Source organism: Nycticebus coucang, chromosome 8 (assembly GCF_027406575.1).
Source record: "Nycticebus coucang isolate mNycCou1 chromosome 8, mNycCou1.pri, whole genome shotgun sequence".
NCBI lineage: Eukaryota > Metazoa > Chordata > Mammalia > Primates > Lorisidae > Nycticebus > Nycticebus coucang.
In genome coordinates this window covers 93,020,368-93,043,346 of record NC_069787.1, presented here as the reverse complement: position 1 = coordinate 93,043,346, position 22,979 = coordinate 93,020,368, and the positions used below count along the sequence as shown (strand labels likewise).

General features: G+C 41.6%; 1 protein-coding gene and 1 non-coding gene across 25 annotated transcripts in view; one reads left to right on the top strand and one right to left on the bottom strand.

The window, feature by feature from the left end:
• MAP4 (microtubule associated protein 4) overlaps positions 1 to 22,979 on the top strand; it is a 206,821-nt gene that overhangs the window by 26,370 nt on the left and 157,472 nt on the right. The gene's annotated exons all lie outside the window — the stretch shown is intronic.
• LOC128593069 (small nucleolar RNA U13) lies at positions 9,521 to 9,624 on the bottom strand. Its single transcript, XR_008382245.1, has one exon. It is a non-coding gene; the product is annotated as a small nucleolar RNA U13 (small nucleolar RNA).

Here is a 22,979-nt window from a genome sequence, read left to right as displayed (position 1 = left end):
TCCTTGAGCCACAGGCGCTGCCCTATCCTTTTTTTTTTTGAGAAACAGAGTCTTACTTTGTCACCCTCTGTAGAATGCTGTGGCGTCACAGCTCACAGCAACCTCCAGCTCTTGGGCTTAGGCGATTCTCTTACCTCAGCTTCCTGAGTAGCTGGGACTACAGGCCCCTGCCACAGTGCTCTGCTATTTTTTTTGTTGTTGCTGTTGCAGTTTGGCCTGGGCCGGGTTCGCACTCACCACCCTCGGTATATGGGGCCAGTGCTCTACTCACTGAGCCACAGGTGCCACCCCCCTCACTTTTGTTTTTTTTTGGAGACAGTCTTACTATGTCACCCTCAGTAGAGTGCTGTGGTGTCATAGCTCATAGCAATCTCAGACTCTTGGGCTTAAGTGATTCTCTTGCCTCGGCCTCCCAAGTAGCTGTGACTATAGGCGCCCGCCAGAAAACCCAGCCATTTTTTTGTTGTACTTGTCATTGTTGTTTAGCAGGCCTGGGTTGGGTTCAAACCTGCCAGCCCTGGTGTATGTAGTCAGTGCCCTAACCACTGAGCTACAGGTGCCGAGTTTGCCCTATTTATCTTTATTCCTTTCTCTCACTGCTGGCAACCATGAATCCTTTATTGTATCATAGTTTTTCTTTTTCTTTTTTTTGAGACAGAGTCTCAAGCTGTTGCCCTGGGTAGAGTGACTGGCATCACAGCTCACAGCAACCTTCAACTCCTGGGCTCAAGCCATTCTCCTGCCTCCGCCTCCCAAGTAGCTGGGACTACAGGTGCCTGCCACAACACCTGGCTATTTTTTGGTTGCAGCCGTCATAGTTGTTTGGCGGGCCCGGACTGGATTCGAACTCTCCAGCTCAGGTGTATGTGGCTGGCGCCAAGCCCATAGTTTAGCTTTTTCTAGGGTGGTTGGAATCATACAGTATAATTCAGATTGTCTTTTTTTGCCTAGCAATATGCACTTAAGGTTTCAGCTTTTTTTTTTTTTGGCTCTATCATGTCTTTTTATTACTGAATACCATTCCATGGTCTGGATGTATTGAAGGTATCTTAATTGCTTTCAGGGTTTGGCATTATGAATAAAGCTACCATAAATGTCCACATGCAGGTTTTATTTTATTTTTTTTAAGAGATCGGGGTCTCACTCTGTCAATCAGGCTGGAGTGTAGTGTTGTGCACATAGCTCAGTGCAGCCTCAAACTCCTGGACTCAAGCAGTCCTCCTGCCTCAGCCTCCCAAGTAGCTAAGACTGTAGGCACATTGCTTCCACACCCACTTATTTAAAAAATATTTTTGTAGAGACGGGCCTCACTATCTTGCCCTGGCATATCTTGAAGTCTTGGCCTCACGTGATCCTGTTGCCTCAGCTTCCTGAGTAGTTGATACTACAGGTACATGCCACCATGCCTGGCTAATTTTTAAAATTAATGGTGAAGATGGGGGTCTTACTGCTCAGGTTGGTCTTGAACTCCTGACCTCAAGCAACCCTTCCACCTCAGCCTCCCAAGTTGTAGGATACAGGCATGAGCCAGCCACAACGCCTGGTGGAGCTTTTTATTAAAAGCTCTATGATTGCTCAGCGCCCGTAGTACAGTGGTTAGGGTGTTTGCCATATACACCTGGGCTGGTGGGTTTGAAACTGACCTGGGCCTGCTAAAAACAACAGTGACAACAATAACAACAACAACAAAAAATAGCCAGGTGTTGTGGTGGGCGCCTGTAGTCCCAACTACTTGGGAGCCTGAGGCAAGAGAATCACTTAAGCCCAAGAGTTTGAGGTTGTTGTGAGCTGTGATGCTGTGGCACTGTACCGAGGGTGACATAGTGAGACTCTATCTCAAAAAAAAAAAAAAATACTGTTTCATTATGTCTTCATAATAATTCATAATAATTTTTCTCTGGGTAGAGTGCTATGGAGTCACAGCTCACAGCAACCTCCAACTCTTGGGCTCAAGCGATTCTCCTGCCTCTGCCTCCCAAGTAGCTGGGACTATAGGTGCCTGCAACAACACCCGGCTGTATTTTGGTTGCAGCCGTCATTGTTGTTTGGCAGGCCCGGGCTGGATTCGAACTCGCCAGCTCAGGTGTATGTGGCTGGCGCCTTAGCCGCTTGAGCCACAGGTGCCGAGTCCATAATAATTTTTATTTATTTTTTTTTTTTTGTAGAGACAGAGTCTCACTTTATGGCCCTCGGTAGAGTGCCGTGACCTCACACAGCTCACAGCAACCTCCAACTCCTGGGCTTAAGTGATTCTCTTGCCTCAGCCTCCCGGGTAGCTGGGACTACAGGCGCCCTCCACAACGCCCAGCTATTTTTTTGTTGCAGTTTGGCCGGGGCCGGGTTTGAACCCACCACCCTCGGTATATGGGGCTGGTGCCTTACCGACTGAGCCACAGGCGCCGCCCAATAATTTTTTTTTTGTAGAGACAGAGTCTCACCTTATGGCCCTCGGTAGAGTGCCGTGGCCTCACACAGTTCATAGCAACCTCCAACTCCTGGGCTTAAGCAATTCTCTTGCCTCAGCCTCCCATGTAGCTGGGGCTATAGGCGCCCACCACAATGCCCGGCTATTTTTTGGTTGCAGTTTGGCCGGGGCCGGGTTTGAACCCGCCACCCTCAGTATATGGGGCCAGCGCCTTACCGACTGAGCCACAGGCACTGCCCAATAATTTTTCTATGTAATTTTTCTCTGATGCAGAGCAGAGAAAATAAGAACCGAAGGTTGAATAGGTTACTTAGTTCTTAAACATTAAAAGTTATTGTATGTATGTGGTGCTACTTTTACCAGGTATAGTTAGGAGGTTCAATATCTAAAACAAGTACATGAGATTATAATACAAGGAAGGTGATGGGTTGGTCCATTGTCTGGGGCTTCCTTATGTTGGTATAATGGGAGATTTATCAGTGAGCATCACGGTCAGCTAACAGCATCAGGAGCAGCTTTACAACCCATTTCAGTTTTAGAGTTAATATTGACTACTTTTTTCTTTATTCTTATCATTTTATCTTTTGTGTTTTACTTTTGTTCTGTATTTTTTGTTTTTTGTCTCAAGGTATTGCCCCGTGTAGAGTGTCATGGCCTCATAGATCACAGCAACCTTAAACTCGTGGACTCAAGTGATCCTCTTGCCTCAGTTTTTCTATTTTTAGTGGAGATGGGGTCTCGCTTTTGCTCAGGAAAAGGCTGGTCTTGAATTCCTTAGCTCAGGCAATCCACCTGCCTGGCCTCCCAGAGTACTAGGATTACAGGTGTGAGCCACCCTGCCCGTCTACTTTCACTCTTTGTTTTTAAGAGAAAAAGGCATGGATTTTTGAAGACCCAGTATTTTTTCGTATATGTGCTGCCGAAGCAAGCACAGACCCAGTATTTTTTCAAATACCAAATATTTGGGCACTTGCTGATCAGGCTTCACCACTAGTTAGTTACCTTTTGTTGACAAGTTCAGGAGAGACCATCATTCCAAATGAAATTTTATAGTACATGCAGTAAAAATTATGTTAAACACCACAACATCAACCTTTTTACAAGGAATTAAAATAAGAATCTGTGTGTTGGCTCGGCGCCCGTAGCACAGTGGTTTATGATGCCAGCTGCATGTACCAAGGCTGGCAGGTTTGAACCTGGCCTGGGCCAGCTAAACAACATGACAACTGCGAACAAAAAATAGCTGGGTGTTGTGGTGGAGGCCTGTAGTCCCAGCTACTTGGGAGGCTGAGGCAAGAGAATGGCTTAAGCCCAAGAGTTTGAGTTTGCTATAAGCTGTGACGCCATGGCACTCTACCGAGGGCGACATACTGACACTCTGTCTCAAAGAAAAAAAAAATTGTATATTGTCATTGTATCGGGTTGCTGTAAGTTATTTTTTTAAAGTTGAGCCTAATTTCCCCTTCTTGGACTATTATTTATGTTTTCTTGGTTTGCCACTTTCATTTGCTCTTTTAAAATGGCAGCAGGCCGGCTTCGAACTCGCCAGCTCACGCCTATAATCCTAGCACTGTGGTATGCTCAGGTGGGTGGATGGCTTGAGCTCAGGACTTCTACTTCGAGACCAGCCTGAGTAAGAGTGAGAGTCCATCTCTGCTAAAAATAGAAAAACTAGCCAGGTGTGGTCACCCATGCCTATATCCCAGCTACTTGGGAGGACTGCTTGAACCCAGGAGTTTAAGGTTGTTGTGAGTTATGATGCCATGGCATTCTACCAGCGTGACAGAATGAGACTCTGTCTCTAAATAAATAAATAAATGATACAAATAAATTGCCAATTGAAGAGATACTTAGGCCAAGGTCTGGCAGGATCCCAAGTATAGGAGCTTCTGTCCCTGTGGAGTTGGGGCATGCCAGTTTCCCAGCATGTGGATGGGTAAGCCCCACATGTTCAGTTTTCTGCAGGCTCCCCAGACCCAGTCCCTTTTGGGTTTTTGTAAAAGCATCATTACATAGGCATGATTGATTGATTAACCATTAGCCTTTGGCAATCAACTTAACCTTTATCTCCCTCCAAGCTCCCCAGAAGTTTTGGCGGGTAGGGCTGAAAGTTCCAATCCTCTTGAGTACATGGTTAGTTACTCTAGATATGGGAGCTTTTCAAATATTGTCTTATTAACATAAGTCCTGATGTGCTTGAAAAAGCTTATAGTAAATACACAAATCTAGTTTTTAAATTTATTTTATTTTATTTTACAAGATGGGGTCTCACTGTTCAGGCTAGAGTGCAGTGGCTATTCACAGGTGTGATCATAATGAACTATGGCCTTGAACTTCTGGGCTCAAGTGATCCTGCTGAGTAGGTGGAACTGTAGGTATGTACCACTGTTCTGGCCAAAAGACTTTTTACCTTTATTCTTGAGAAGCTACTTTAGAACCAAGAACAAAAATCTACATACTTTAACAAAAGATATTCTTATTGCTGTAGTCACTTAGGAAATAACTAGGCTTAAAGGAACTGAGAGTTCCTTTTTTCTCCCTATTTTCTCCCATTCCCTGTGTTGTCTTTTTTTTGATAGAGTCTCGCTTTATTGCCCTTGATCGAGTGCTATGGCGACATAGCTCACAGTAACCTCAAACTCATGGGCTTAAGCGATTGTCTTGCCTCAGCCTCCCAAGTAACTGGGACTACAGGCGCCCACCACAATGCCCGGCTATTTTTAGAGATGAGATCTCGCTCTGGGCTCAGGCTGGTCTTGAAGTGGTAAGCTCAGGCACCTCCGCCTCCCAGAGTTCTAGGATTACAGGCATGAACCACCGCACCCAGCCTCCCTGTGTTGTCCTTTTATTTTATTTTCTTTTTTTTTGTAGAGACAGAGTCTCACTTTATCACCCATGGTAGAGTGGAGGAGTGCTGTGGCATCACACAGCTCACAGCAACCTCCAAATCCTGGGCTTAGGTGATTCTCTTGCTTCAGCCTCTCAAGTAGCTGGGACTACAGGCACCCGCCACAACGGGTGCTTTTGGCCTGGGCTGGGTTTGAACCCACCACCCTTGGTATATGGACACCCTCTTTCATTTTCCTGGTGGTGTCCTTTGGAGCACAAAAGTTTTTAATTTAGATGAAGTCCACTTTATTTTTTTCTTCTGTTGCCTGGGCTTTTGGTGCCATATTTAAGAAATAAATAATTGCTGCCAGTGGCGCCTGTGGCTCAGTGGGTAGGGCGCCAACCCCATATACCGAGGGTGGTGGGTTCAAACCTGGCCCCTGCCAAACTGCAACAACAAAAAAAGAAGTAAGTAAATGCTGAATTCAAGGTTACAAGGATTTATCTCTATATTTTCCGCTAGGAGTTATATAGTTTTAGCTGTTAAATTTAGGTCTTCATTAATATTTTGAGTAAATTTTTTTATGTTGTTTGAGTAGAGAAAGGGAAAGGGTCTATCTTCATTTTTGTATGTGTGTATATTAGTTATCACAACACTATTTGTTGAAAAGACTGTTCCTTCCCTGCTGAATTCTGTTGGCACTTATGTCAAATTAATTGACAATGTATGTGAAGATTTATTGTTGGACTTTTCCTATTCTGTTCTGTTGCTTTATGTTTGTGCTTATTTTAGCACACTGTCTTGATTTTGTAGCTTTGTGTAGTTATGTTTTGAAAGTGGGATATGTGAGTCCTCCAACTGTGTGCTTATTTTAAGATTGTTTTGGCTCTTCTTGGTACTTTGAATTTTCACATGAATTTTAGGATTAGCTTGTTGATTTATACAACTGGAGTTTTGATAGGAATTTCACTGAATTTGTAGTTCAATTTGGGAAGTACTGCTATCTTAACAACCTGATCTATGAACTTGAGCTGTCTTTCCATTTATTTAGATCTTCCTTAATTTTTTTTCAGCAATGTTTTATATTTTTCAGAGTACAGTTGTACGCTTCTTTATTTGCTTTTAGCCTGGGTATGGTGGCTCACACCTGTAATCCCAACACTTTGGGAAGCACAAGTGGGAGAATTGCTTGAGGCCAGGAGTTTGTGACTAGGCCTCAGCAACACAGACTTCATTTCTCCAAAAAAACGAAAAAAATAAAAGAATTTGCTGGACATAGTGGTGCACACCTGTAGTCCCAGCTGCTCAGGAACCTGAGGGAGGAGAAAGGATTGCTTTGTTTGAGTTTGATGCTGCAGTGAGTTGTGATTGCACCTCCTTGCTCTATCCTGGGTGATAGAGTTAGAAACTGTCTCTCTCTTTTTTTTTCTTTTGAGACAGAGTCTCACTATGTTGCCCTCAGTGGAGTGCGGTGGCGTTATAGCTTACAGCAACCTCAAACTCTTGGGCTTAAGTGATCTCTTGCCTCAGCTTCCCAAGTAGCTGGTATCATAAGCGCCCACCACAATGCCTGGCTATTTTTTTGTTGTAGTTGTCCCTGTGTATGTGGCCGGCGCCCTAACTGCTGAGCTACTGGTGCCAAACTGAGACATTGGTCTCTTTTCTTTTTTTTTTTTTGAGATTGAGTCTTAAGCTGTCGCCCTGGATGGAGTGCGTGGCGTTATTGCTCATAGCAACCCTCCAACTCGGCTCAAGAAATTCTCTTGCCTCAGTTTTTTCTATTTTTAGTAGAGACAGGGTCTTGCTTTTTCTACAGCAGGTCTTGAACCCATGAGCTCAAGCTATCCACTCTTACTCTTAGTCTCCCAGAGTGCTAGGATTACAGGTATGAGACACCGTGCCTGGCTGAGACACTGTCTCTTAAAAAATTATTTTTAGGCTTGGCGCCTATGGCTCAAGCGGCCAAGGTGCCAGCCACATACACCTGAGCTGGCAGGTTCGAATCCAGCCCAGGCCCGCCAAATAACAATGATGGCTGCAACCAAAAAATAGCCAGGCGTTGTGGCAGGTGCCTATAGTCCCAGTTAATTGGGAGGTGAAAGCAGGAGAATCGCTTGAGCCCAGGAGTTGGAGGTTGTTGTGAGCTGTGATGCTGCGGTACTCTACCCAGGGCAACAGCTTCAGGCTCTGTCTCAAAAAAAAAAAAAAAAAAAAAAAAAAACAATATATATATATATATATATAGTTTTTAAAGTATTTTAGACGATTTAAAATACTTTAATATCTTTTAAAGTATTTTATTCTTTTTGATGATATAATTAAGTGGAATTGGTTTTCTCAGTTTTATTTTTGGATTGTTCATTCTAAGTATTTGGTATTTTTAAAATATTAATTTTATTGAATTTAAAACTTTGAGGTTGGTTGGGCATAGTGGCTAATGCCTGTTATCCCCAGCACTTTGGGAGGCCACGGTGGGAGGGTTGCTTGAGGCCAGAAGTTTGAGAACACCCTGGGCAACATAGCAAGACCCTGTCTTTACTAAAAAAACATAACCAGGTATGGTGGTAGCATGCCTATAGACCTAGTTACTCAGGGGGCTGAGGCGGGAGGATGGCTTGAGGCCAAGAACTTTGAGATTACAGAGCTGTGATCATACCACTGCACCCCAGCCTGAATGACAGAAATAAAAAAAATAAGAAATAAACAAAACCATATTGGCTTGTATTGTAGGTTGCTCTTATGAAAACTTTATTTCAGCAATCTAACCCACTTTGGGGTTAGACTTTGAGTTCTTAGTGATTGTTTTTGAGCTGTAATCCTTTGGGATTCCAAACTGGTGACTACGTATGTCCCTTGTATGGTCTATGTGACTGGCTTTCAAAAGCCCTTTCAGTTATAAAGCAAATGAGTTGGCAACAGAAATGCCTTTCATTGATATCATTGTTCTGTTTTCTTGGTGCTAGGGCTGAAGTTAAGAGGAATGGTTTGATTTTAATGGTTGGCTTATCAAGTTATTTTTAGAGGAATTCTATGAAAGGATTTTTGAGCAAAAGCTTTAAGGTTAAAAACCGTTCTATAGGGCGGCGCCTGTGGCTCAAGGAGTAGGGCACCGGTCCCATGTGCCGGAGGTGGCAGGTTCAAACCCAGCCCCGGCCAAAAACCATAAAAAAAAAAAAATAAACCGTTCTGTAGGCAGGGCAGAATCCTCTCACAGATACTTTGCTTGACCTTTAGTTTAGTTACTATAAGAAGAGTTCAAGCTATGACTTTTGAGATTAAAGTTTCAATTATATAAGCATCGGATAGTTTTATTGTCTACATCAGAACCATTTGGGCTATTTTCTTTTTATTTTATTTATTTTTTGAGACAGAGCCTCAAGCTGTTGCCCTGGGTAGAGTGCTTTGGAATCACAGCTCAAAGCAACCTCCAATTCCGGGGCTTAAGCGATTTTATTGCCTCTGCCTCCTAAGTAGCTGGGACTACAGGCGCCCGCTACAACGCCCGGCTATTTTTTTTTTTTTTTTGTGATTTTTGGCCAGGGCTAGGTTTGAACCCGCCACCTCCGGCATATGGGACTGGCGCCCTACTCCTTGAGCCACAGGCGCCGCCCAACTATTTTTTGGTTTTAGTTGTCATTACTGTTTGGCAGGCTCAGGCTGGATTTGAACCCACCAGCTTAGGTGTATATGGTTGGTGCTTTAGCTGCTTGAGCTAAAGGTGCCGAGCTGTTTGGGATATTTTGACATATAGCTTTCTGGGTTCTTTCCCAAACTAACCAAATTGGATTCTGTCATCTGATTTTAATCCATCTTCCTAGGAAATGTCCACATTAGGGTTTGAAAACTACTTTCATTTATGTATTTTTGTTATCCACAATGTGTTTATTGGGATTAACTCAACTTCCCCTCCCCCCTCTTTATTTACCAGAGGCCCAAGGGACACACTCATCTTGATTCATGGTTCTTTCAATGCTGCTGCCATTTAAAAGAGCATCCTCTGTAAACCTTGCCTTTTCCTTTTGTTTGGTGAATGACAGTGCAGCAGCCATTACACAACTATTGTGTGTGCATTGCTAGCCACCTTGGTGATTTTATAGCATCCTGAGCATTTTCTTGGTGCTACTGCTGAAGTTAAGAGGAATGGTTTGATTTTAATGGTTGGCTTATCAAGTTATTTTTAGGAAGTTAGGAACTGGGGCTTTGCATGAGGTGCTGCTTCTTGTGTTTCCTGAGGGATGCAGGAGTTTTTTTTTTTTTCTTTTTCACATCAGATGGGTAATGTGCTGATGTTGTAACAAGATTTGTGGGAGGCACATCTCACTTGTGCGCATGAAAACTCAATCATCACGCTTATAAACTGCAAAAGGATCTGATGCAGGAGATTCTTTGCGAGAGGTTTGTTCTTGTCAGAGGTCCTCACTAAAAAGCTGAAAACCACTTTTAATTATATCTGCTTTTGTTAAGATATATATAATATATATATATTTATTTATTTATTTAAGACAGAGTCTTGCTCTTTCACCTGGGTAGTTTGCAGTGGTATCACCATGGCTCATTGCAACCTCAAACTCCCAGGGCTTAAGAGATCCCACTGGTTCAGTCTCCTGAGTAGCTGGGACTATAGGCGGCTGGTATCATACCTGGCCAATTTTTCTTTTTTGTAGAGATGAGGGTCTTGCTCTTCTTCAGGCTGGTTTTGAACTCTTGAGCTCAAGCAGTGCTCTTGCCTCGGCTTCCCAAAGTGCTAGAATAACAGATGTGAGCCACCATGCCTGGCTGAGATTAGGGTTTCTTATCATAACTGAAATTTTCAAATTATGGGTCACACCTCTTGAAAACAAAACCAAAAAAACACCAAAGAGAATGGAACAGGAAGATATTAATGAATTTTATGTAGTAAGAATGAGTATTGATTGATTTATGAAACATCTGTTTTGTTAATATGTATATATGTGAATATGGCTCATGATATTAATGTATTTTTTGCCATGGGTTGTGATCAAAAGAAAAAATTAAAGACTTGAGAATTAGAAAGACATATTTTGAATTATATAAAAATTTTTAATATGTAAAAACATTTACATATTTTTATATGTCATATTTTTATATTTTATTTTATTTATTTATTTATTTTTTAGAGACAGAGTCTCACTTCGTCGCCCTTGGTAGAGTGCCATGGTGTCATAGCTCACAGCAACCTTCAGCTCTTGGGCTTGGGTGATTCTGTTGCCTCAGTCTCCCAAGTACCTGGGACCACAGACTCCTGCCACAACGCCCAGCTATTTTTTGTTTCAGTTTGGCCAGGGCTGGGTTTGAATCTGCCACCTCGGTGTATGGGGCCGGCGCCCTACTCACTGAGCCATAGTGCCACTTACATTTTTATATTTTCATATGTAATCTTTTCCCCCTTCATTTGTACATTCTTTTGCATCTGCTGTACTCCTAGAACTGGGATAGGACCTGGTGAACATCCAGAAATCACTCTGAAATTCTTTACTCTTGAGGTCACAGTTCATAGAGGGTAATAGGCATGTAAATAATAAAGTAGTATAGTAGGAGCTCATGTCTTCTCAGCCATATGTTAGAAGTACACATTGTATAGAGTGCTCCAGCAGTCATAGGGGTTCTCACAGAGACGGATGTAGTTGAGGTAGCCTTGGAAAGGTGGAGAAGAAGAATAGTATCTTGGTTATTAAGCATGAGAGAATTATTTTAGGATTGAAGACATTAGTTCGGATTCAGTGTACTTGTGTACTTTGTTGACATCTTACTCTCATAGCTATACTTATTCTGACGTGGCTTCTGAGTGCATGGAGATTCCTCCAGTACATAAGGAGATAAAGGGAGATTCTGTAGCTCTTCTGACAACTCTTCTTCCTAAAGGGACCCTTTTTTTCTTTCCCCAGAGCTTTTTTTTACCAGAGTTATTTTCTTTTTAGATTTTATCTCATGTTGATGCTGCTAATATTACTGTACTCACTGAATGTATTCTGACCCATTAAGGTCCTGAAAGAAGAGTGGTAAGGTATAGTTGAGATTTAGGGATAGTCTTATGCATTTCAGAGGGAGCAAATTCTGTGTCTGCTTTTGTCTTCAGAATGCTTTTTGGGCTGTATAGACCAGTAACCTAATTTTAGTCTTCATTTCAGTAGGCTGTACAGCCATCTTTTTTTTTTAAATCTTATTATAGACTAACATTCACTTTTTTTTTTTTTTTTTTTGCAGTTTTTGGCCGGGGCCAGGTTTGAACCTGCCACCTCTGGTATGTGGGGCCAGTACCCTACTCACTGAGCCACAGGCGCTGCCGTAACATTCACCTTTAGGTGTGAGACTGCAGGTCTACACACTGGAGGATACTATGTTAACGTTGGTTGCAGATTATATGTTAGCTTTTCTTGCTTATTGTTATAGGTTCCTTTGTTGACATCAGCCACCTTCAGTCATTTGGTTTTCCAAGCCATACTGACACACACAAACTAAGAGAGATTCTAAATAGTGCTCTTGATGTATTTTGTGTTTCTTGAGTGTTTCTTGACTAGAGACTATACTGACTAGGTAAGTATAACAGCCTAGTTGAAGGTGCACACCCCATGTCAAAGCATTTGGTCATGGCTTCCTTCATATATGATGGTATCAAGAAGGTACCCACTTGGACCTGTGCAGACAGAAGGCATTTTTATGGCTTTGAGTATCCACAAGTATGGTAGATGATGAATAACAACTTTTTTTAAGAATTAAAAAGTAGGGGGGGCCAGGTGCAGTGGCTCATGGTGGTAATCCTAGCAGTCTGGGAGGCTGAGGCAGGTGGATTGCCCTTAGCCAATAGGTTCGAGACCAGCCTGAGCCAGAGCAAGACCTCCCTCTCTAAAAATAGCCATGTGTTGTGGCAGGTGCCTGTAGTCCCAGCTACTTGGGAGACTGAGGCAAGAGAATTGCTTGAGCCTAAGAGTTTGAGGTTGCTGTGAGCTATGACGCTATGTACTCTACCAAGGGTGACAAACTGAGACTCTGTCTCCAAAAAAAAAAAAAAAAAAAGAATTAAAGAGTAGGAGTAAGGGGGATGCCTGTGTCTCAAAGGAGTAAGGCGCTGGCCCCATATGCCAGAGGGTGGCGGGTTCAAACTCAGCCCTGGCCAAAAACTCCAAAAAAAAAAGAGTAGGAGTAAATTTAATAGGAGTTGATGTACCTAATACAAGGCAGTCTCACTTTTTCTCTAGAAATTGAAAGAGATTACATTCAAGGTCCTCAAACTTTTTTTTTTTTTTTTGTAGAGACAGGGTCTTACTTTGTGGCCCTCGGTAGAGTGCCGTGGCCTCACACAGCTCACAGCAACCTCCAACTCCTGGGCTTAAGCGATTCTCTTGCCTCAGCCTCCCGAGTAGCTGGGACTACAGGCACCCGCCACAACGCCCGGCTAATTTTTGGTTGCAGTTTGGCCGGGGCCGGGTTTGAACCTGTCACCCTCAGTATATGGGGCCGGCGCCTTACTGCCTGAGCCACAGGCGCCGCCCAAGGTCCTCAAACTTTTTTAACAGGGAGTCAGTTCACTGTCCCTCAGACCGTTGGAGGGCCGGACTATAGTTAAAAAAAAACAAAAACTGTGAACAAATTTCTATGCACACTGCATGCATCTTATTTTGAAGTAAAAAAACAAAACGGGAACAAATACAATCACACTGCCTCATGTGCCCCGTGGGCCATAGTTTGAGGACCCCTGCTAGAGGATCAGATTAGTAGCAGTGTTGAAGAGGGGAGCTTGCTGGTTACTTAGCATGGACAGGGATGAGTGGAGGTGTTAAGAAAGAGTGCTGAGCTGGCTGTGGTACTCAGTGGTTAGCTCACTGGCCCTGCACACCTGGGGCGTCAAGTTCAAACCTCACCTGGACCTGATTAATCAAAAAAAAAAAAAAGACGGTGCTTTTATACTTTTCACTTTTCGGTATATTTAATAATATTTTAGCTTTGCCTAGGGCTTGCTATAAAAATTGCTGCAAGAGTCAGTATTTGGTGGTAATTTTAAGGGTTAGGGTCTACCACTGAGCTGTACTAGCTCAGTCATCTCTGGCAAGTTATTGAACCTAAGTGCCTTGGTGTCCTCATTTTATTTTATTTTATTTTATTATTTTTTTTTTTGTAGAGACAGAGTCTCACTTTATGGCCCTTGGTAGAGTGCCGTGGCCTCACACAGCTCACAGCAACCTCCAGCTCCTGGGCTGAAGCGATTCTCTTGCCTCAGCCTCCCGAGTAGCTGGGACTACAGGTGCCCGCCACAGCACCCGGCTATTTTTTTGTTGCAGTTTGGCCGGGGCTGGGTTTGAACCCGCCACCCTCGGCATATGGGGCCGGCGCCCTACTCACTGAGCCACAGGCGCCGCCCGGTGTCCTCATTTTAAATGAGGATACCTATATCCTAGAGTTGTTGAACATATTAAGTGAATTAATGTATGTGAAGTGAGTATTAGAATGGTCACTGAAATATAAGCACTCAGTAAATTTTTTTTTTTTTTGCAGTTTTGGCCGGGGCCAGGCTTGAACCCGCCACCTCTGGCATATGGGGCCAGTGCCCTACTCCTTGAGCCACAGGCACCGCTCCAATGTTCTTGTTTTTATATGTAACATTTCCTACCGTGATGCTGGAAAGAAATTCTTATTTTTTCATATAAATTAGACCCAAAATATGTTCAGTGTTAGGCTAGAATATGAAGTTTGCTTCTTAGTTAGTATGATTGTGGTTTTTTTCCTCCCCAGCATTAAACAGTTCTGAAAATCTTTCCTTTTGCTCACTGGTAGCTAGACACCAAAGAACGGGCAAAACTGTAGAATAAGGGATTTTTTAAAATGTGCAGTGCGTGAGCTTTTCCCTATGTTTTTGTTTTTTTCCTTTTCTTTGCCAGAACAGTAAAAATAGATCTGGTTTCCTGGGTTATCACAGCTTGTAACAAAAAGCTTTTTGATAAAAGTTGGCTGTTGGGGCAGTGGATGAGATCACTCCTTTCTAGGTGGGTGAAAGATCCTCTAAGTATTTGTTGAGACAAAAGCATGTGGGATCAGCTAACCACACAATAAGCCTGATTTTGTGGATAGGTTCAGGGCAGGAGTGTGGGTTTTCTATGTGATAGGATATTACTGATATGTAGAAGGTGAAAGGTACTTGGCACAATACCTACACCCTCTGGCTGGCCACGTGTAGGAAGAGATTGGAATGATAAAGGGTCTCAGGATACACTTCAGGTTGAAACTTGGGCTCAGGCCATTACATTGTGATGTGTAATGAATTAATTGAAAACTGAGTAGCTTTTCTACATTTGGATTAGAGCTTCTCTAATTTAGAAAATTTTTTTTTTTTTTTTTTTTTTTTTGAGACAGAGTCTCACTTTGTTGCTCTCTATAGAGTGTCGTTGTGTCACCTCCAGCTCTTGGTCTTAGGTGTTTCTCTTTTTTTGTTTTTTTGAGACAGAGCCTCAACCTGTCGCCCTGGGTAGAGTGCGATGGCATCACAGCTCACAGCAACCTCCAACTCCTAGGCTCAAGCGATTCTCCTGCCTTCACCTCCCAAGTAGCAGGCACCACCATAATGCCCGGCTCTTTTTTTTTGGTTGCAGCCGTCATTGTTGTTTGGTGGGCCCAGCTGGATTCCAGCCCTCCAGCTCAGGGGTATGTGGCTGACGCCTTAGCTGCTTAAGCCATAGGCGCTGAGCCGGTCTTAGGTGTTTCTCTTGCCTCAGCCTCCCGAGTAGCTGGGACTACAGGCACCCACCACAACGCCCAGCTATTTTTTCGTTGCAGTTTGGCTGGGGTCAGGTTTGAACCCGCCACCCTCAGTATATGGGTCCGGTGTCCTACCCACCGAGCCACAGGCGCCGCCCTTTTTTTCTTTTCTTTTTTTTTTTTTTTTGAGACAGTGTCACTTTGTCACTGTTGGTAGAGTGCTATGGTGTCATAGCTCACAGCAACCTCAAACTCTTGGGCTAATTGTGATATATTTGAAGTTCATTGCTTAAAGTTACCTGTACAAATTACAGAATGACTTACTCTATGCTAATAGCAAAACTGAAATCTGAAAAGCTATTTTCTGGAATTCAGTCTACAGAGATAAGTAAACACGGTTAACTTCCTCCTTTGACTTCAGATTGCTTTTTATCAAGCAGGTAGTTTTATAGGAAGATTTAGATTCCTCTAGAAATATCTTAAAGATAAGAGAAATAAATTTTTAAATATATTTTAAGGATATAAGTTAATGATTTACTTAATATACATAGGTGAGCTGTAGCATTTTTGTGAAAATATTATTCATTTGGACCAGGCTTGGTGGCTCACTCCTTTAATCCTAGCACTCTGGATCAAGTGCCAAGGCATGAGGATCATTTCAGGTCAGGAGTTGAGACTAGCCTCAGCAAGAGCAAGACCCCCATCTCTACCAAAAATTAGAACAATTAATTAGCTGTGTGGTGTTGGTGGGTGCCTATAGTCCCAACTACTTGGAAGACTGAGGCAGGAGGAATTGCTTGAGGTTGCTAGAGTAAACCCCACAGCACTCTAGCCTGGGGCAACAGTGAGACTGTGTCTCAAAAAAATGTATTTATATATAGATTTGGTTCTTGGCATTATCTTTGGAATAAAGCGTTGTGATATAATTGTGATTTAATAAGAATCATACCTCTATCCTAAAGGTCAGTTTAAATTCTTATTTTGTATATTTTGAATGCCAATTTTTTTAGAGAACCCTTTGTATTTGAGTGTGATATAAGCATTTATGATGTAGTCTGTCATGGGAATGTCTGTTTACAAGCAATTTAAGCCTCTTCGAATCTGGCAAAGCAAACAATCCTTTATCAAGCAGAAACTGATGGAGTAGACAAGCATCCTTTATGCTTACATAGTAATTGAAACAATTTTTGCCAAATCAGTTGGCCAAATAGTCATTAATTCTGAATCCCATATAATCATTAAGGAAAATTGTATATGTTGTTTCTTTATAGATAATACATGGCTGTAAGTAATCAGAAGAGTATGTATAAAAGATATTTCTCTTCAGATGTATAGATTTTACTTTTCAGATCTAATGACAACAGTTGAAGAGGCTCTAAGTCAACATATTGTTTTTTTCTTTTAAATGGGAGGCTGGGCGCGGTGGCTCATGCCTGTAATCCCAGCACTCTGGAAGGCTGAGGGGGGTGAATTGCTCACAAGTTCAAGATCAGCCTGAGCAAGAGTGAGACCCCCATCTCTAAAAGTAGCCAGGCACTGTGGCTGGCATCTGTAGACCCAGCTACTTGGGAGGCTGAGGCAAGAGAATCTCTTTTTGTGTGTGTGTGTGTGTGTGTGGTTTTTTTGGCCGGGGCTGGGCTTGAACCCGCCACCTCCAGCATATGCGGCCGGTGCCCTACTCCTTTGAGCCACAGGCACTGCCCTACCCTTGGAAGTCTTCATGGAAATGGATGACATCACAAACTATCTTCCCATGATTATTTATATAGTATAATATTTTCTAAATTTTCTCCGACTATAAGGAGAATAATACCATAACAAAGTAAAGTTTTATGTAAGTTACTAGTTTGTTGTTGCTTACAAAATTTTTAGTAATTTAAACTATATTTTAACCTATGAAAGTCAGAATGGGAGAGCCAGTATCAATTAAAATATTTGAGAAGGACATCTCAGATGTTCACAGCATTTTTGTTGAAATTTAAGGCAGAATTCTTTTTTTTTTTTTGTAGAGACAGAGTCTTACTTTATTGCCCTTGGTAGAGTGCTGTGGTGTCACACAGCTCACAGCAACCTCCAAATCCTGGGCTTAGGCAATTCTCTTTCCTCAGCCTCTATAGTCTAAGCTGGGACGTGTGCCTGCCACAAGGCTTGGCTATTTTTTTTTGCAGTTTGGCTGGGGTCGGGTTTGAAACCACCACCCTCCATATATGGGGCTGGCGCCCTACCCATTGAACCATAGGCGCTACCCTATGGCAGAATTTTATATGAGAAACTATCTTGCTTCCTTTTTGTGGTCTTGGAACAAGTTGGGATAATAATTTTTAGTCCTAAATGTAGCATAGAAATCATTTACTGTGTAAAAGTCCCTGAATAGAAAGTTAGAAGATTTGGTTCTCCTACCAACTAGTATAATTTTTGGAAAGCACTTTCTTTGTTCATTAGTTTTCTTATTTGTAAAATGAGGGTGTCAGATATGTAAGATCTTTGTCTTAGGATAGTTAATACTATTGGCTTTACCATATCTGGCATTTCAGTGGCTGTACAAAATAATGGTTTATTTCCTGCTCACATCATAGACTTAAGTGTTTGGCCTGTGTCCTTCATGTGATTGAGGAATTTTAACTCCTTCCTGCTCAGTATTCTGATGGATTCTTTGTATTTAGTTGGTTGATAGCAAAGAGTGCCAGCAAGGAGAATCTCTTAAAATGTTTTATAGTAAAGCCTATTTGTTTAGCTGACATTGCATTGACTAGAATCCAGTCACATGGTCTTAACTTTAACTTGAAAAGAGGTAGGAAATACTGTATTTCTCAGTACCCAAAAAGAAGAAGCAGGATTGCCATCTCTGCCACTGTCCTTTTTGGTTTGTATATTTTTTGATTCTATATTCACCACCAAAATCTTTGTCCTACTGTTCATTGGTTTTTGTACTTTTGATTACTCAGATTTTTTGGAAGGAATTTAGTAAGTCAAAGCAGCTCTTTGGTGCTGGCTATATTTAGGTGAGCTACCCTACCCCGGATAATCATGTCATGTTTTTTTCTTTTATAGTTTTTTTTTTTTTTTTTTTTTTGAGATAGAATCTCAAGCTATCGCCCTGGGTAGAGTGCTGGGGCGTCACAGCTCACAGCAACTTCAAATTCTTGGGCTTAAGCAATTCTCTTGCCTCAGCCAGTAGCTGGGACTACAGGCGCCTGCAACAGAGCCCGTCTATTTTTAAGTTGTAGTTGTCATTGTTGTTTGGTGGCCTGGGCTGGATTTGAACCTGTCAGCTCCCGTGTATGTGGCTGGTGCCCTAGCTGCATGAGCTTCAGGCGCTGAGCCTGTTTTGTAGTTTGTTTGAGGTTTAAACTTCTCTTTTATATCATTATGCTTTGCTTAGTTTTGAATGACTAAAACACATCAACTGCAAAAATTTTCGAGTGCTTGTGTAAGAAATAACAATAGAACATTGAACACAGCCAACATCAGAGCCACGAAGTCATTATCCACCCATGTTCAGTCTGTCATCCCACTAGCAGAAAGGAGAACAGACAGACCTTATACTGTCTTTTAAAGGTCAGTAAATGTAGACTTTTAGACCAATAGAGAAAGACATTCCAATGAGAAGGCAACATTCTCATTGCCTTCTGCCCACTTAAGAGTCAACAAAAGTCTTTCAGTTGATTTCAGCTGCTGTTTTTTTATTTTTATTTTTTTTAAGAGACAGAGTCTCACTTTATCGCCCTGGGTAGAGTGCCATGGTGTTACAGCTCACAGCAACCTTCAACTTCTGGGCTTAGGCAATTCTCTTGCCTCAGCCTCCCACAACGCCTGCCACAAGGCCCGGCTATTTTTTGTTGCAGTTTGGCCGGGGCCGGCTTCGAATCTGCCACCCTCAGTGTATGGGGCTGATGCCCTACCCACTGAGCCACAGGCGCTGCCCTCAGCTACTGCTTTTATTTTTATTTTTTAATTAAATCATAGCTGTGTACATTAATGCAATCATGGGATACAATGTGCTGGTTTTATATACAATTCGAAATATTTTCATCAAACTGGTTAACATAGCCTTCACCACATTTTCTTAGTGTGTTAAGACATTTATATTCTACACTTAGTAAGTTTAACACGTACCCTTGTGAAATGCACTGTAGATGTGGTCCCACCAATTACCCTCCCTCTCCCTATTTTCTCTCCTCCCCTCTCCTCTCGTCCTCTCCCTCTCTCCTTTCCCCTTCTTCTTGGGCTATAATTGTGTTATAGCTTTCATAAGAAAGCTATAAATTGGTTTCATAGTATGGCTGAGTGCATTCCATTCTTTTTTTTTTTGGCTGGGGCTGGGTTTGAACCCGCCAACCTCCAGCATATGGGACCGGCGCCCTACCCGCTGAGCCAGAGGCGCCGCCCAAGTGCATTCCATTCTTGAAATACTTTGCTAAGAATAATATGTTCCAGCTCTATCTACATAAACATGAAAGAGATAAAGTCTCCATCTTTTTTATTTTTTAAGGCTGCATAATATTCCATGGTGTACATATACCATAATTTATTGATCCATTTGTGAGTCGAAGGGTACTTGGGGCTGCTTCCATGACTTAGCAATTATGAATTGGGCTGCAATAAACATTCTAGTGCAAATATCTTTGATATAAAGTGATTTTTGGTCTTCTGGATATATACTTAGTAAAGGAATTGAAGGATTGAATGGCAGGTCTATTTTTAGATCCCTAAGTGATCTCCAAACATCTTTCCAAAAGGAAGGTATTAGTTTGCATTCCCACCACCAGTGCAGAAGTGTTCACTTTTCTGCACATCCACGCCAACATCTCTAGTTTTAGGCTTTTGTGATGTGGGTTAATCTTACTGGAGTTAGATGATATCTCAAAATGGTTTTGATTTGCATTTCTCTGATGATTAAGGATAAGCATTTTTTCATGTGTCTGTAGGCCATGTGCCTGTCTTCTTCAGAGAAGTTTCTCTTCAAGTCCCTTGCCCACTCTGAGATGGGATCACTTGTTCTTTTCTTGCTAATACGTTTGAGTTCTCTAATATTCTTGTAAAATAACAAAGGTTATTAAACCTTTGTCAGAGACATAACCTGCAAATATCTTCTCCCATTCTGAGGGCTGTCTGCTTGCTTTACTTATTGTGCTCTTGGCTGTGCAGAAGCTTTTTAGTTTGATCAGATCCCAGTAATGTATTTTTGGTGTTGCTTCAATTGCCCCATATGGGGGTGGGGGCTCCTCATAAAATATTCTCCCAGGCCAATTTCTTCAAGAGTTTTCCCTGCACTTTCTTCTAGTATTTTTATTGTTTCGTGTCTTAAGTGTAAATCTTTAATCTAGTGAGAGTCTTATCTTAGTTAATGGTGAAAGGTGTGGGTCCAGTTTCAGTCTTCTGCAGGTCGCCAGCCAGTTCACCCAGCACCATTTGTTAAATAGGGAATCTTTTTCCCATTGAATGTTTCTAATTGACTTATTGAAGATCAAATACCAGTAAGTAGCTGGGTTCATCTCTTGGTTCTCTATTCTGTTCCATACATCTACCTCTCTGTTTTTGTGTCAGTATAATGCTGTTTTGATCACTATCGATTTATAGTATAGTCTGAGGTTTGGTAGCATGATTCCTCCTGCTTTGTTTCTATTTCTGAGTAATGTCTTGGCTATTCAAGGTTTTTTCTGATTCTATATAAAACAAAGTATTATTTTTTTGAGATCTTTAAAGTATGACAGTGGAGCTTTAATAGGGATTGAATTAAAATTGTATATTGATTTGGGTAATAAGAACATTTTAACAATGTTGATTCTTTCCAGCCATGAGCATGGTATGTTTTTCCATCTTTTCTTAGTTTCATAGTTCTCTTTATAGAGATCTTTCATGTCCTTCATTAGGTAAACTCCCAAGTATTTCATCTTCTTTGGCACTCCTGTGAAAGAAATAGAGTCCTTGACTATTTCTTCAGCTTCACTATTGTTGGTATATATAAAGGCTACAGATTTATGAGTGTTGATTTTGTAACCTGAGGCGCTGCTGTATACCTTGATCACTTCTAAGTTTTGTAGTAGAATCCCTGGTGTTTTCCAGATACACAATCATGTCATCTGCGAAGAATGAAAGTTTGATCTCCTCTGACCCTATATGGGATATGCTTGATTGCTTTTTCTTGCCTAATTGTGGTGGCTAAGACTTCCATTACAATGTTAAAAAGCAGTGGACACAATGGGCAACCTTGCCTGGTTCCTGATCTGAATGGAAATGATTTCAATTTAACTCCATTCAATACGATACTGGATGTGGGTTTGCTGTAGATGGCCTCTATCAGGTTAAAAAATGACCCTTCCATACCAATTTTCTTAAGTGTTCTGATCATGAAAGGATGCTGGATATTATCAAAAGCTTTTTCTGCATCAATTGAGAGAATCATATGGTCTTTGTTTTTATTTTGTTTATGTGATGAATTTTATTTATAGATTTTTCGTATATTGAACCAGCTTTGAGATCCTGGGATAAAACTCACTTAGTCATGGTGTATAATTTGTTTGATGTGTTGCGGGATTCTGTTTGCTAGGATTTTGTTGAATATTTTTGCATCAATATTCATTAGTGATATTGGTCTATAATTTTCTTATCTTGTTGGGTATTTTCCTGGTTTGGGGATCAAGGTGATATTTGCTTCATAGAATGTGTTGGGTAGTATTCCTTCTTTTTCTATATTTTGGAAAAGGTTATTAAAGGTTTGGTAGAATTCTCATGTGAAGCCATCTGGTCCCAGGCTTTTCTTCTTAGGGAGATTTTGTATAGTTGATGCTATTTCAGTACTTGATATAGGCCTGTTCAACATTTCCACTTCATTCTGGCTAAGTCTAGCTAAGTCTAGGAAGGTGGCGTGCTTCCATGTATTGGTCAGTTTCCTTAAGATTTTCATATTTCTGAGAATAGAGTTTCTTGTAATATTCATTAAGGATTTTTTTAATTTCTGAGGAGTCTTTTGTTATTTCATCATTACCATTTCTGATTGATGAAATTAGAGATTTTACTCTTTTATTCATGGTTAGGTTAGCCAAAGGTTATTTTATTGACCTTTTCCAAAAACCAACTTTTAGATTTATTGATCTGTTGTATAATCCTTTTGTTTTCAATTTCATTTAATTCTGCTCCAATTCTGGTTATTTCTTTTCTTCTGTTGGGTTTGGGATTGGAATGTTCTTCCTTTTCTAGTTGCTTGAGAAGTCCCATTAAGTTGTTAACTTAGCCTCTCTTTCTGTTTTTTTTTTTTTTGTAGAGACAGTCTCACTTTATGGCCCTCGGTAGAGTGCCATGGCATCACACAGCTCACAGCAACCTCCAACTCCTGGGCTTAAGCGATTCTCTTGCCTCAGCCTCCCAAGCAGCTGGGACTACAGGCGCCCGCCACAACGCCCAGCTATTTTTTGGTTGCAGTTCAGCCGGGGCCGGGTTTGAACCCGCCACCCTCGGTATATGGGGCCGGTGCCTTACCAACTGAGCCACAGGCGCCGCCCTCTTTCTGTTTTTTTTTTTTTTTTTTTTTTTTTTTTTTTGAGGAAGGCTTGCAGTGCTATAAATTTCCCTCTTAGGAGTGCCTTTCCGGTATCCGAGAGGTTCTGATAATTTGTGTCTTCATTATCGTTTTGTTCCAAAAATTTGGTAATTTCCTTCTTAATCTTGTCTATGACCCAGCTATCATTCAGCATAAGGTTATTTAGTTTCCATGTTTTTGTATGAGTATGCAGATTCCTGTTGTTACTGAGTTCAACTTTTATTCCATGATGGTCCGAGAAGATGCAAAGAATAATTTTTTTTTTCCATTCCTTTTCTTTTTTTTTTAGAGACAGAGTCTCACTTTATCACCCTCGGTAGAGTGCTGTGGCATCACAGCTCACAGCAACCTCCAGCTCTTAGGCTTAGGCGAGGTTGGAACCTACCAACCTTGGTATATGGGGCTGGCACCCTACTTACTGAGTCACGGGTGCTGCCCAGGAGAACAGATTCTAAAAGAGGATCACAGAAAAGATG